At 36.4% G+C, this 16161-nt stretch overlaps 1 protein-coding gene and 1 pseudogene across 2 annotated transcripts in view; both read right to left on the minus strand.

Moving 5' to 3' along the window:
- EPHA3 (EPH receptor A3) overlaps window positions 1-16161 on the minus strand; it is a 351366-nt gene that overhangs the window by 132160 nt on the left and 203045 nt on the right. The gene's annotated exons all lie outside the window — the stretch shown is intronic.
- Window positions 10302-16161, minus strand: part of LOC125137895 (myelin-associated neurite-outgrowth inhibitor-like) — a 32533-nt pseudogene continuing 26673 nt past the window's right edge.

Raw genomic sequence — 16161 nt, forward strand, 5'->3', positions numbered from 1 at the left:
CCCCAATTAGGCATTTGAGATACAAGTCATGAAAAATGTCAGATGCTATTTCCAAGAACTAATGTATATGAATGTACAGAGAAAAAAATAGGTCCTGTGTATGTTTATATATACAAAGATATATGAACAGTGTTACTTATAATATTGGCAAATTTAGAAAAAATATAATGCTTTGAATTAGAAAAGTGGTTAAATTATGCTATTTTCATACAATTTCAGACATAAATTCTGCTTTTCTTATACATTTATGATACACATTATATCTCACTCAGATATTCACAATATCTTATGGTAAAAAAGCAGGATAAAATAACATGAATGCAATCCTGCTTTTATTGTTTATATTTTCTTATTAACATTTTCACTTATCTAGTTAAAAACTTTAAACAAGTCTTAGAAGCATAAAGATTGCACATATACATACAAAAATTATCAAAACACTTTAGAGTGTGTGTATGTGTGTGTAATGGAACCTTTAGAGGTATGTTATGTAAAAGTGCAAAACTAAATGTGTGCTATATGTGGGGCCTAAATCCATACATCTAGATTACTCTCACCCTCCTCCCCCCCACACACATGCACACACACCATGTTTTTGATTAGCTCTTGCATCTGTCAGAAGGTCAAGGAGTTTCCATTTTTTTCTCTCTATTGTTTAAAAAAAAAATGCAACTTGGGGGAAAATCATGGTTGACTGCAAATGTTGACAGTCCTACTAATGAAAATTTCACACTTTTGATCTCAAGTAATTAATAATTCCATTTGGAAAAATTTATATAGAAAATAGCACAATTTAAAATATTCAGGATTTAAATGAAAACCTACTTTAAAAAAGGAAAACTTGAGGAAAAAAATCTATAAACACTGCAAGATAATTGTAAAAACAGTTGCTCTCTGAGTACTTATTGTTAATGATCTACTCTTTAAAAAAGAAGATGGCTATCTAGAATTTTGAGGAATAAAACCTTATTGTATTTTATCAAAAGCCCTTTAAATCAGCTATACTTTTCAAATACTTTTATTTATTTCATTTCATTTTTTCTTTTTAGGGGCCTCACCTGAAGCATAAGGAAGTTCCCAGGGTAGGGGATGAATCAGAGCTGTAGCTGCTGTCCTACACCAGAGCCACAGCAATGTGAGATCTGAGCCATGTCTGTGACCTACACCACGGCTCATAGCAGTGCCAGATCCTCAACCCATTGAGCGGGACCAGGAATCAAATCCCTGTCCTCCTGAATACTAGTTAGGTTTGTTACTGCTGAGCCATGATGGGAACGCCACATTTATTTTAAAATAATGTCATTTTTTGTTCTATTCTGAGGAATACCTCTGTGACCTTCAAATGTATACCTTAAACAATTCGTATAATCCTATCATCTTTCATTCCATTTTTATTGTTTGAAATTTATTTAAATGACTATTTGATAACATTGTGGTTAAAAAGCAAATGGATTTAAAATAAACCTATAATGTGTCATTTATACATGGAGCATTCACTTCATGATCACAAGATATTTCCAACCAGAGCAGTCTGCAATTTAAAAGTAGTCAATATATATATTTTTTTTTTCGTTTTTTTTTTTATCACCCACGGCATATGAAAGTTGCTAGTCTAGGGGTCAAATCGGAGCTACAGCTACCAGACTATACCATAGTCACAGCAATGCGGGATCCGAGCCACCTCTGTGACCTACACCACAGCTCATGGCAACAGCGGATGCCAGACCCACTGAGCAAGGCCAGGAATCAAACCTGCATCCTCATGGATACTAGTTGGGTTAATTTCCACTGTGCCACAGCGGGAACTCCCAAGGTAGTCAATATTTGGTTTGACATACTTCATGGCTAATAGAAATGTATAAAGTAATATAGAAAAAAAATATAAAGTGAGTTAGTATAATTCTAGGATCTCCTTTTATTCATTTTAAGGCTTATGGTAAATATTTACTCCAAGGTAGAAAGGGGATTTATATTTAAAGCATTCTGAACTTCACTCCCTTAAATGTGTAGGAATGACTCACAAGGAAAACATAAAAAACTATTGTAATTAGATGCCCACGGGATCAGCAAAATCATTAGTTGAATGAGCATTTCAAAAAACCTTAACCCAATCACTTATTTTGAAACTATTAAGGAAGATAAGAATATTCATAATGTGTAGAATGTATGTTTGTAAATTTGAATTTCAAATAAAATTAATTACATCTCATTCAAGAAAAAATCATTTTTTCTATTTGCATAAGAACATGAAGTTTTTCAAAGGAAAAATCTTGTCTCTATAAAATTTCAAACATATAAAGCAATACTAACTTGTACATTAAAAATATAAAAAAAATATTTAATAATCTTCCTCTCTACCAATTAGGGTGGAAAGAAACTTCCTAAAATATACAGAAGAATCTCATGGACAATTGCCATAGAAACAGATAGTAGTATTTAATGGTGTCACGAAAATAAAGTGCAACAGTCCTGAATACCTCAAAATGGTTAATTTCTAAATATTGAGATAAACATTTTTTTCAGTTACAACTATTATCCTAAAACATTATATTCAATTTGGGAGATAGATGTATTGCAATGAAAGGACTAAAAAGGTTAAGTCCATCAACAATAAGAGAATTAAAGGGCAGAAAAATAGGAGAAAATATTACAGACGAAATATTAAAATGTATTGCTTATAGTTGGTAAATAGATACCACTCTTTTAGTACAAATGACAGGGACACAGTGTTGCTACCCTTGAAACGTGTGTGTGTGTGTGTGTGTGTGTGTGTGTGGAGAGAGGTACTGAGGGAGGAAGAGAGGGAGAGGGAGAGTGAGGATGAAGAATGATGTTTCTTTGTGTTAAAATAGCCACATTTGTGTGTGTGTGTGTGTGTGCGTGTGTGCATGAGTGTGTTTCTCTAATTTAGATTGCAAGTATTTCTTCAGGGCAGAGATCACTATATGTTCCACCAATTCTCTAGAGTGACTACTTAAAATTTTGCTAAGCGACTTCAGAAACTCATTTAAAGTAATTGTTTGTCTTTTTATATTCTGCACATTTAGGGTTTAGATCTCATACAATGGGAAGGAAATGGGACCTTGAGTAACATCCTGTACCAACAGCCTTTGAAAGGCCAGGCAGATTGCATTATCTGCTTGCAGTACTTTCCCCAGACCTAGCTACCTGAAGAGAACACCTCACCTCTATGTAATGTGATAAATACCGTTTACTGAAAATCCCTTCCTTGTCTAACATTGTACTTGTGCTTCACTTCTGCACTTAGAAAAGTCATGTGAGACAGGTATTATCTGTCCAGAGGAGATGATTGAGGCTTAATGACACTAAGCACATTGGCTGCTTATCTCACTATTAAATGCTATAACTAGAAATTACACCCATGTCTGAGGAATTGCCAGACCTACATATGTATGTGCTTTTGTGTCCAGTTTTCTCATCCCATAAAATTTAGAAGTGATAACTAATAAAAGACCAACAATGGATCTGTACCCAAAAATTACTTTGACAATTTTATATAGTTTGACTATAAAAATATTAGATCTTACTGGGCACAGGAAAATTGATTACCTCATTTTGTTGCAATATCTGTTTGCCAATAGTCATTTTTTCCAACAATATCTCAAGTCTCTGTCTATGTCTAGCAAGATGAATTGCTCTTGATGGAAGGAAATTCTATTCATAACAAACAGAGAATGCTTAACTGTTATAGGTCGGCCAGAAAGGTATTTGTGAGCTAGATTTCTGTGCAGAGGTCTCTCTGCCTGTTTACCACAGAATGGATTTTCTACTTTCTCTATGTTACCGGCTGAAACAAGGAGCTTTATTGTGTAGTGGGGGAAAAGCATGCCATAAATAGTTTACAATTAAAAGGGCAAAAGCAGTTCCACTTTATTGTGAAATTTATTTGTCTGCTGGATATTAAGGATTTTCAAGTAGCCTAGGAAAATAAAATATTCAGCTTTATATATCATAAAAGTGATTTTCACTAGAAAATTACATTGTATTTGGATTTCTTCAAAGTTATTTACTGAAGAGTAAATACTCAGGATAACTATAAGAGTGAAAAAAAATAGGACCTTTCCCAAGATTTGGGGGTAGATTTGATGCACTTCAGAAATTGGCACTCTGATTATATATTCACAACTAAGTGACAAGTAATTTTTAAAACCAATAAAATTTTTATTAATTAGGACCGGAAAATAGCACATTTAAAGTGCCTTAACCTAACTTATAACCTTTGGATCCACACCATTTTCTTTCTGAGGAAATCTTGGTTTATAGTAGTTTCAATTTATTTGATGATATATAATAGGAAGCTATAACTAAAAAGGAGAATAAATTGTGTAACTACATTAAATTTAATATCATGTTCAGTAACATGTGAAATAAGCCAAACTCATTTTCCAGGTAGTCCAGGTCTCATTTTTGATTGCCTTCACATTTAACCATCTGTGTGCTTAAAGGACTGAGAAAATTACCACTACTTGAAATCCTTTTTCCAAACTATGCTCCACTTAGTTGATAACTGCTATATCTTGCAAGGCAATATAGTTACTAGACTTACATATAAACTAAATGATGAAGGTATGACCCTGCTTTTATAAAACACATGTATAAAAAAATTCTACACTTTAAAACTCAACTCCTATTATATTAACGTGGTGTGACAGCTAAGATAATGAGCACCTAGAATGCTTGGCTCATGAAAAGCAACCAATAAATACAATAAACTTTGGGAAAAGAATGGAAGCCTTCTCATCTCCATAGTAAGTCCCATTATAATATTTCTCATGGCCAATTATTAGGTTCAACCAGTCATAAACATCTTAGTATACAAAATTTTCCCTTAAAGAGTTAGTCTTATGCTATGACTCAATAATGAAGTTTCATAATGGAAAAATAAGAAGACAAGAAAATGTGCACATATATATGTTTGTGCTGTATTAGGTGCTAAGTGCAGAATATATATGTAATATATACATAATACAAAATATTATATATATGATTAATGATAATCATAAATCATATTATAAAACTAGAAATAAAGAAATCTAGGAGACTCTCCTTCTCCTAAATATTTATTTTAAAGAAATTCTTCTGTTATGTTTAAGCAAATAACCCCAGAATAAAAAGTATACACAAGGTATATTTACTAAAGAAACTTAATTTCCTGAATGAACATATTAAGTTAGCTTAGAAAAGGTCTAACTGAATTTCCAGTTGAGTAACAATAATTACGTGCACCATCTAACCTTAAAAGTGAGTGATATGTACAAAGCACTAAAACATCGATGTGCTATGTAAAAGACAGAAGCAAAAAGTGGAAGGCAGGAGTTCCCGTTGTGGCGCAGTGGTTGACGAATCCGACTAGGAACCATGAGGTTGCGGGTTCGGTCCCTGCCCTTGCTCAGTGGGTTAAGGATCCGGCGTTGCCGTGAGCTGTGGTGTAGGTTGCAGACCGCGGCTCGGATCCCGCGTTGCTGTGGCTCTGGCGTAGGCCGGTGGCTACAGCTCCGATTCAACCCCTAGCCTGGGAACCTCCATATGCCGCGGGAGCAGCCCAAGAAATAGCAACAACAACAACAACAAAAAGACCAAAAAAAAAAAAAAAAGTGGAAGGCAGAGCATTCTTGGTGAAAGTTGAGAGGCAGGAAAGAGTTTTAACAGTTAATGAAAGTGAAGGGAAAAAAAAGAGTATAGCTGAAATAGGATATATAGGCCTCCAGTCTGGGGAGGAATGAAGACAAATCAGGCTATGCGGGCCTTCAAGGTTATATTAAGGGCTGGTTTTATACAGTAAGTGTCCTGGGAGGTCATTGAAAGGTTTTATGCCGAGGTGAGGTACACCATAATCAGATTTACATTTCAAAGAGCTCAGAGATTGTTGTTGCTTCTTTAGAGAAAATGAATTGAACTGAGTCAAGAATGGGGAAGACAAGATATTACTGAAATAATTCAAATTAGAGATGATATGACATAGAAAAAAATTACAGGCATAGAAACAAGTTAATTCATTTGAGATATATTATGTAGATAATGTTGGTAGGTCTTGGAGATAGAATAGAAACAGAGCATAAGGTGGAAGAAGGCATAAGGACTGACATCTAAGCTCCCCGTTTAGTTGTTGGCTGCTTTTTCTATTTCCTGAGGGGGCAGTGAATGGATATATTATGTGTAAGGACACAATAGTTTAATGTGGGGTGTGTTACACTGTCAGTCAATTGGAAATGCCAAGTAAGCATTTGCTATACTAAATTGTGTGGTATTTACAGTGTATTTATACTGCAAAGAAACATTACAATATTTTCATGTTAAGAAAAATGCTGCATTTAATTTTCTTTGTTAGATAGGCTTTTGTTTAATGACAGCTGATACATTTGGCTGTCAAGAATATGGGTTTTGTTTAACATAAAAAGAGTACAATAAAATATTGCTGGAGAAATCTATGTTATAGATACATTAGAAAAACAAAGTGTCTTTACTGAGTTGGGTGATTGTTCCTCTCAGAACATGGTAGTAATTAAACTGGAACACTGATATTGATTTGATCATGAGCAAGACATTGATTTGATCATGAAAAATCTGTGTTCCATGGACTCCAACATTTGCCTAATTTTGCTAATATACACCATTTATCATAAAACAGAAAAAAAGAAAAATAATGAGCAGATCAACAAAAATATATCATGACTACTGGACAAACAATTTAAAATGCACCATAATACTAAAAAAACAGCAGGAGATATATTTTGATGTACATATTGTAACTGTTAAGAGCAATGTTTAGACTTTTCAGGTTCAAATCTTGACTCTGCTACTTAGACTTTGCCTATGCAGCTGAACAAGTTACAAAGCCTCTTCATTTCTCAGTTTTTCTGTGTCTATAATATAGGAATAGTAAAAGAGCCATACTATGAATTCATGAGAATTTAATGAGGATAATAAATTTGAAATACGTATTAGAAATTGGTATTACTGCATATTCATATAAGTAAACATTTACAAAATGTATACAAAAATTTCTAAAATTTATGACTAAAATCAATAGATTTGGTTGTATATTTGAACAACATTAAACTTCATCAACCTTTTCAAATTTTCCATTTTTAGAAATGTATTAGGCATTCGTTTCTCCTTAGAATAGTAATGCAATATCCATCTCTGCTAAAATTATAATTTTTTTCAGATGATTCACAAAAATATATCACAACATAGCACTTTCCTGTCCAAGTAAATTATTGATAGATACTTGGCCATTCCTTTGCTCCCTCCAAACTTCCAACTATCTCTTTGCGATCCTGGAGCTTTCCATAGATATATTATATCTATATAACTTTTATTTAACACAGACAATGTTTTGTCCTTGGTTCCTGGTTGATATGCCAGTCCATCCCATCAAAGACTAATGCCTTCACTCTTTGCAATCCTTGTATTTACTGGCAGAAGGAGCTGAATGGGTCTCCCTGGGGTAACTGAAAGGACTGCCTCTGACTTTGTGGCTTAAAGCCCCCTTGCGTCTTTATATAGATTCACTCTTCCCACTCCCAGTACTGGCAATTTTTTACTTTTATTTTTTGGTTGCCATATGCACTAGCAAACACAAACTTGGCTGACTTCCCTCCACAGCTTGTCCTCACTTCTTGAGGGAGCCTTCTTTTACTGAGTTTCAAAACGTATCTGACTTTGAGAGTCTAGTTTTCCTGAGACTTATTTCTTCGTAAGTACTGACTGTTGCTAAGGTGATGTGATCCTTTCAACTTTCAGCCGCTTGTCCGAATTTGTATCATGTTGGCACTGATCAATGTCTCCTCTGTCTGATAGCTTTTCTGACAGTAAATGCGAAGTAAAAGGCTAGAACTATTAGTCCAAATCATAGGGGATAAGTGTTCAGATTGCGAAAACCACATTCACATATGGCAATAATTGGCAGGCTCTTTTAGGTGATCACAGCATTATTTCCAAAGACCCAATGGATACTTGAACAATTCCTTGGTTCCAAATAGGAAACTCTCCTGAATGAGATAAGAATATACATTTCTGTGATTAGTTACTATGTTCCTCCTTCATCCCCAGTGGACTTTTCCAATGAAATGGATTCATTTGAATAGTTTATGCCAGAATTTATACAATCCTACCAAAATTCTAGACTTAGTCTATGCCAGGTGAAACCTCAGAAATAAGATACTTCAGTTCCACACTGCATAAGGTATTACGGATCTAAATTAACAGAAGCCACTATGTTTACATATCTAAATATCACAGCACTAGGACCAGCAGCTCAGCCTTGTAAATGATATTTCTTCAACAAGCTTAATACCATTACAGAATGCTATTTTTTTTTTCCTTTTTTGGCCATTTCTTGGGCCGCTCCCGCGGCATATGGAGGTTCCCAGGCTAGGGGTTGAATCGGAGCTGTAGCCATTGGCCTATGCCAGAGACACAGCAGCGCAGGATCCGAGCTGCGTCTGTGACCTACACCACAGCTCACGGCAACGCCGGATCGTTAACCCACTGAGCAAGGCCAGGGATCAAACCCGCAACCTCATGGTTCCTAGTCGGATTCGTTAACCACTGCGCCACCATGGAAACTCCCAGAATGTTATTTTAACTCAGTCTTATTCTTTTGATTTTTTAAAAGTAGCAAGATATGGAGACTATCTCTGTGAAGGTATGTATTAATTGAATATTTAGGGACTCAATTTTATATACACTTCTAATTTTTATTTATTTTTTTGCTTTTTAGAGCCGCACCCATGCCATGCAGAGGTTCCCAGGTTGGCAGTCTAATCAGAGCTACAGCTGCTGGCCTATGCCACAGCCACAGAAATGCAGGATACCAGCCACGTCTGCAACCTATACCACAGCTCACAGCAACGCCGGATCCTTGACCCACTAAGCAAGGCCAGGGATCGAATCCGCAACCTCATGGTTCCCAGTTGGATTCGTTTCCGCTGAGCCACGATGGGAACTCCCTATATACACTTCTAAACTTGCTCTTTTGTCCAAGCTGGTCGACAAGGCTCTATGGTACTCCTTTCTGTTTCTCTCTAACCTCTTTCTGTTTACTCACCCTCGATAATAAATTAAACATGTCTCAGAAGCACAAGCAATTAATAAATGAGTAGAACAATATGGATCTTCTAATGGAATAACAGGAATTTAAAGGAAGTGCATATTTAATAAATGGTTTCAGAGAATTTCTAAAAGCATAAAATATTTTAACTTATTTTATCTTATATTTAAATACTTTAATTATTTTAGTTTAAACTATAAGCACAGCTTCCTTACTCAACTCTATCCTTCAATGAAGGAGAAAGAACAGCCCCAGTTTGGAAGATAACAGACCTGTGTTCTAGTCCTGACTGGCCCTATCTCCCTGGTGTGCTGCTTATGTCGAGGGAATTTGTCCCAGATCCCATAGCCAGTGGTTGGTGGAGATGAACTTGATACCAGGAGGTATCCCAGGTATCCCAATTGAATACCTTCCTTCAATTCATGCGCTGTCTCCATTATGCTTACAGCCAGAACTTTAAGAGCAAATAACGCATGCTGGAATACTTGTGCTCTTGATAATATTTTACTCTACATTCAAGTTCCTATATTGAACACTGTTAACAGGCTAATACACCAAGCCAGTGGTGTGAACGTCCTTGTGAAGAAATAGAAACAGAACAAGTACTCCTTCCTAAATTTACCTTATCCATCATTCATTTCTCTATAGGTTATTATTGATAGAGGAATATCAATAAAAACTTTTGAAATTGTCAATAATTCAATAATTATTGATAGAGGAATATCAGTAATAATTTTGAAACTTGACTTTTCAAGAGCTACTGATTTGGCTTTAGGAATTTCTCTTTTTTAAATTTTAAGACTTTGCATACATAATGAGAGGGCATTAGTAATACAAGTTGTAAAATACTTGTCCATTCCTTTGGATATTGCATCAGTTTGGATTGTTTCTGCATCAGTCACTGCAGGTTGATTGAGCAAGCTTTGCTTTTGTGTTTGTTTTTTAACATGCATCCAACTAGATATAGATTAATACTCCCTTTTATCATTACAGTTAGTTAAAAAATTGCCTGGGAGCCCATTGAACAAGATTTGCTTTACGACTAACTCACAGAGTCAGTTGGAGACTAAGGACGTTGGGACCTGCTGGATGAGTCATTCTAGCGAAAGCTAAGTGTCCAGAGCTTTAAGAAGAAAGTCCTGGTTGGAGGCTGATGCCCCAGCTGTGGAACTTCCATGGTGTGACTGCACAGCTCCATCGTCAAACATCTGCTGGGTATTCACCACTAAGGGTGCATGTAGCTTTAGGTGGGCATTCCTGGGATCCAAAATGTGGGCACACTGATGGGGTGGGAGGGAACAGGAATTGGGGAGGGGGCAGTTAGCAGGATACATGATGACACAATCATAGTGGCCCCATCACCATGCCCACAGTGACCCCATTGCCTATAGGTGGAGAGATGGGAGCGAGCAAGGTACAGCATAACGGGCATGCCCTTGGGCTGTACTGTGGTGTGGTGGATGCCATGAGCGGGCTCCACATACAGGGCCTGTGTGTAGTATTTTTGTGCTGTGGGTAGGGGCTCTTCTGGGGACAGGCACTTTGCATGCACCAGGTATATGCTGGTCTGGGGGAGGAGGAGTACAGTGGCACTGCCCTGCTGCAGGGTACGTGACGCTTTGTAAAGTGTGCCAGGAGTGTAACCTGTTTGGAAAGTGTACATGTTAGAAATGTAGGCTGGAGCAGCTGCTGCATAGTCTATGGGGAAAACATCTGGAATAACCAATTTTTGGCATTTGCATAGGGAATCTCAGAAGAACCTAAGCTATAAATAGGATTCCTGATTTCAAGAAGGGCCCCAGTGTAGTCTCCCCGCCACCCTGGTCGCACCTGCCCTCAGACCGGCTGGCTGCCCAGCTCTGCCTCCTTGCAGCCTCACCAGCCCACCTCATGAGACTGGTTTCAGGAATTTCTCTTCAATTTTACTTTATAGGGAAATTTATAGCACCTATTCATTGAGGTAGGTTGTTACTCACCACATGAATAAGGTAATTTTAGTCAATAATACAATATTTAAATAGTCCACTAATAATTTTTCAGAAGTTGTACAAGACTTCCAAATATGTTTTGGGATGTTGTATCTATATTCATTGCTGGTAACCTAATAAATAATTTTGCTCATCAAGGCCCTAAATAAGCATATAATTAAGTTCAAACAAGGATTAAAAACTCTTGCTATGTAGCACTGGGAACTATGTCTAGTCACTTATGATGGAGCATGATAATGTGTGAAAATAGAGTGTGTACGTGTATGTGTAACTGGATCACCATGTTGTACAGTAGAAAAAAAAAACTGTATAACTGTATAACTGAAATAAAAACTGAAATAACTATTAAAAAAAAAAAAAACTCTTGCTATGTAGCTCCATCGTTTTAAAGAAAAATTCACAGGATGGTTCTATTTAAAATCCCATATCCTAAAGGAGACTTCCTTGACTATTTAGTATTGGTCTCTCAGGATTAGAAGATGACACAAGATGGTTCAGTGATTACATTGGAGAATATGTTTCCCTTAAAGCATAGATAATATTCCTGTAGTCACCTTTAGTTTCTTATCTCAAGTTACTCTTTCATTTGCTGAATTTCCATTCCTCTGTGTCAGCTACAACTTGAAAATTAAACACCTTTGGGACACTAGGGAATAGCATGAGATGAACACTATTCTGACCACAGCTGGAGGCCCCTGAAACACTGCTGCACCAGACGAAGAGAAATGCTTGGGCATGGTGGGAGGATAACGGCAGGGAGTTGGTGCTTGCATCTGGTTTCTCCATTATTTTCTATTTGAATTTTTTTGTACATATATGCCTGCCTATCATTCTCATAACAATTACTGATAAAGTGAGTAATATAACATTACAAATAAAACAATGAGCCATCCTTCTTAGAATTATGCCTTATTTTTCAATATCAGAAATTTCCAGTGCTCAGAATTCTGAATGTTTTGAACACAGCCGTTGCTTAAATCCATAAAATTTTTTACAATAACAGAACTGGTATTTGTGTTTTATATGTATGCATGTGTATACCATTATTTGTAGAAACAAATCTAAGAGTATTTAAAATATATTTCTACAGGTTATAGGCAGCATATTAAAAGCAAGATATTACACCATGAGCAGCAACTAAATCTTTCCACCAATCTTTCTTTACAGGGGATTCACATAGTGGCTTAGCGTTACAAGAGCGAGAAGCTATTTCAGCATTTTATGGCATCAGTTTATGCAATCTGAGGCTCCCATTTTCACACAAAGATAAGCCTGTCTCTAGTCAAGACAAGTTTGGGACAAGTCCTCTCCTCTGGATAGAGTCTTTATTTGTTTGTTTGTTTGTTTTTGCTTTTTAGGGCAGCACTCGAGGCATGTGGAGGTTCCCAGGCTAGGGGTCGAATTGGAGCTACAGGCCTGCCGGCCTATGCCGCAGCCACAGTAACACTAGATCTGTGCCACGTCTGCAACCCACAGCACAGCTCATGGCAACACCGGATCCTTAACCCACCGAGCAAGGCCAGGGATCGAACCCACAACCTCATGGTTCCTAGTTAGATTAATTTCTGCTGTGCCACGACGGGAACTCCCTGGATAGAGTTTTGATGCATAGCGCCATTGCGCTTATTCTCTATGAATTTTAGTTTTTTCACTATCCTGACTGGTATACTATGCAGTTCTCCTGTTTGTAATTTTGACACTTGCTTATGCTTCAATCTTAGTATATTACATTTCAATATCTCTCTTTGGAGCTTTCAACCTTATTCACTGAAAATTCAATAAGAGAAGTTATATCCTATATATCTTTGTATGTTAGGTATCCTAACACAACTTCCAGATACAAAATTAATGTTACTATTTATTGAAACAAATGAACCCTAATACATACATACATATACACAATGGATACATACATGGGGGGTGTGTGTGTGTGTATGTGTGTGTGGATTTACAGTAGCTAGAACTCATGCCATGCCACAATATTATCCCACTCCCAATCTCTTTCTCCTACCCCAGTCAAGCTGTCTCCCCACATGTTCTCATGTTATATAGGAAAAAAAGATCAGAGGAAAAAAGAAAAATGATATTTATGAATAGAAACTTCGAGAATTGTCTATATTTTACAACCTAGAGAAAGAATAAATGAGACTTGGAAGGAGCACAGGTGGTAATGAATGGGATATATGGATATTAGGGGCCAAAAATGTCAATAAAAGAATGAGCAAGAGTAAAATATTCTGAATAAATATGAAAAGTATGAGACTCAAGGAAGTGAATTGAGCAATTAGACTTTTGGGTTAAGTAACATCAACATTTATCATTCTTTTGAGTAGATGTGTATGCATGTATATGTGTTTGCGTGTGTGTGTTTGTATAATTCTGACTCCATGAAACTGTTTAAATGCAATTAACAAAATATAAATACTTGTGTAAGATGTTTTACCTTTTTGAATATATGTGTGTATGTGTGTGTGTGTGTGTATCACACGAGAAAACTCATTACTTAATAGCAATTCTTGTGTTTTCTGAGTCTATCATTCTTTAAGGGTGTCATTTTTGTACCTTTACAGATTGCGAGTAGATTCAGTTTGGCATTTCCATAACCAGAAGTTCTACAATTAGGTTTTTGATGAATGCCAGCACTTGTTTGGTAATAGAATGCATTCAACCACAGGTACCATCAATGTAACCCTCTGTATCAAAGTAGCCAACCATCTGATCACTTATGTGCAAATTCAGATACTTTAATCATTATGTGCATAGGATGGGGGCCTGGATAAACAGAGTTATTTTTAGAAGGATTCAAATTACTCAGGCAAAAATAGTTTGAAATGGAAAGTTCTTGAAAAAGAAGCCAGGATAGGCAAGTTATATAAACTATCATCATACTCCCCCCAACTACCTCCTCGCAAAATCCAATCAAAGGATTGAGAGAGTGCTTAGAAAAAGAATTTCCTTAATAGCAGTTAATAATGTACAAAAGTATACCTGAACATCTCATTCCAGGAAAAGAACAGTGAGTTTTCATTTCTCTGTAGAAAGCGTGATTTCCATTCATCAACAGTATGACTTTCTAAAATATCTCCTCAAGCTATTATGGTGTTTTATAACCAGGCCTGATTGTAAAATATGATGTTACAAAAATCAATAATAAAATATTCATATGATCCAAGATTTTCCCAAATTGAATCTGACTGGGTCATGGCAGTATGCTGATGTCTGGAATGCAAGCAATATACTATATTATTGATGTCTGTCAAATAACGGAAATTGTTACAAATTAATTCATCCCTAACCTAATTAACCCCGTGTGCAATATTATATGCATTCCAGACGAGTACTGTTTTGCTCTGACCATAAAGCTAGAAAGGACAATATTTCAACCTATAAAATTGCCTTTTAAGCCACTTAGAAACCTCAAAGAATACTGCTTATGTAGAAGTGATGCAAAAGAATGCATTACCTCATCTATTTGAATTATTTTTGGTCTGATACAAAATGTTATTTCTCTTTTTTTTTTAATTGTAAAAATAATCTTACAAAAATGTCTAGTCTGTTTTATACACATTAAGCAGATAGAGCCATTCACATTAATAGTCTGAATTATTAAAAATAAAAGTTGTATACATTTTAAAGGGGAAATGGAGGAAAAGCCTTAACATTTTCTTGCTGTTATAATGCAAAAAAGATTGTTTGTTTTCTATCCAGGATATCTCACAGTTCTGACTTTATAGGTCAATATATATATCAATATACATTTTATGATTGTATATAAAGCAATTAGGACCAGTCTTTTTGGAATCAGTGGGTGGTTGTTAATTTTTTATGGTATTTCGTTACTTCTCTTCAACTTTCTCTTTACACATAACCCTCCCTATCCCCATTTGTCAATAATGCCCCGCTCTTTCTGTCTGCAATACAGGACTGGATCTGAACACACCCAGATCTGAAATCTTCCTATGTACCGAATCTGTCTTGGATCTATAACACATTAATATTTATCAGTCCTTTCTTTTCCCTCCCTGCTATTCCATCAACTTTAGCTAACTGGTTAATGACAATTCTCAAAAGAAAATTTAATTGTGGGGATATTGCTTTTTTTTTTTTTTTGGTTTGTTTGTTTTTTGTTTTTTAGGGCCGCTCCCGCGGCATATGGAGGTTCCCAGGCTAGGGGTCGAATCAGAGCTACAGCTCCCAGCCTACACCACAGGCATAGCAACGTGCGATCCAAGCTGCATCTGCAACCTACAGCACAGCTCATAGCAATGTTGGATCCTTAACCCACTGAGAGAGGCAAGGGATGGAACCCACATCTTCATGTACACTAGTTGGGTTCATAAGGCACTGAGCTACACAGGAACTCCTGATTGTGGAGATGTTTTAAACTATTTCAATCTGACTTTTTGTGACTATCATTCTATATCACACTGCAACTCTTTAATTATGGTTAAATTTTTCTATTTTTTCTAACTTTATAATAATATTTGGATAAAAAGATATTAAAGGGTCCTTTAGTGACAGTGGAGAGCGCTTGCGTATGGTGATGCTGCATCTCAGGGAGAATCAGGGCTTTCTCTCTTTGTAGGTGATCTTGGAAGAGGTATCCAAACTCTTTGAACCTCAAACTCTTTCCACATGTACATGTATGCTGAGTACAAATACATCTACCTCAAGGATTGGTTGTGAACACTGAAATGAGCACAAAGGGTTAACACAGAGCAGCTAAAAAAGAACTTAGTAAAAAAGAGCTTTTATTTGTTATTACTATTATTATTTTTTTGTCTTTTCTAGGGACACACCCGCAGTATATGGAGGTTCCCAGGTTAGGGGTCTAATCGGAGCTACAGCCGCCGGCCTACTCCACAGACACAGCAACGTGGGATCTGAGCCACGTCTGCGACCTACACCACAGCTCACGGCAAAGCCGGATCCCTAACCCACTGAGTGAGGCCAGGGATCAAACCCACAACCTCATGGTTCCTAGTCGGATTTGTTAACAACTGAACCATGATGGGAACTCCAAAAAAAGAGCTTTTATTAATACATAAGGCATTTTTCACAAGTGGTACTTGTGTGCAATATTAGCACTTTTCAATT

This window comes from Phacochoerus africanus, chromosome 1, assembly GCF_016906955.1.
Source record: "Phacochoerus africanus isolate WHEZ1 chromosome 1, ROS_Pafr_v1, whole genome shotgun sequence".
NCBI lineage: Eukaryota > Metazoa > Chordata > Mammalia > Artiodactyla > Suidae > Phacochoerus > Phacochoerus africanus.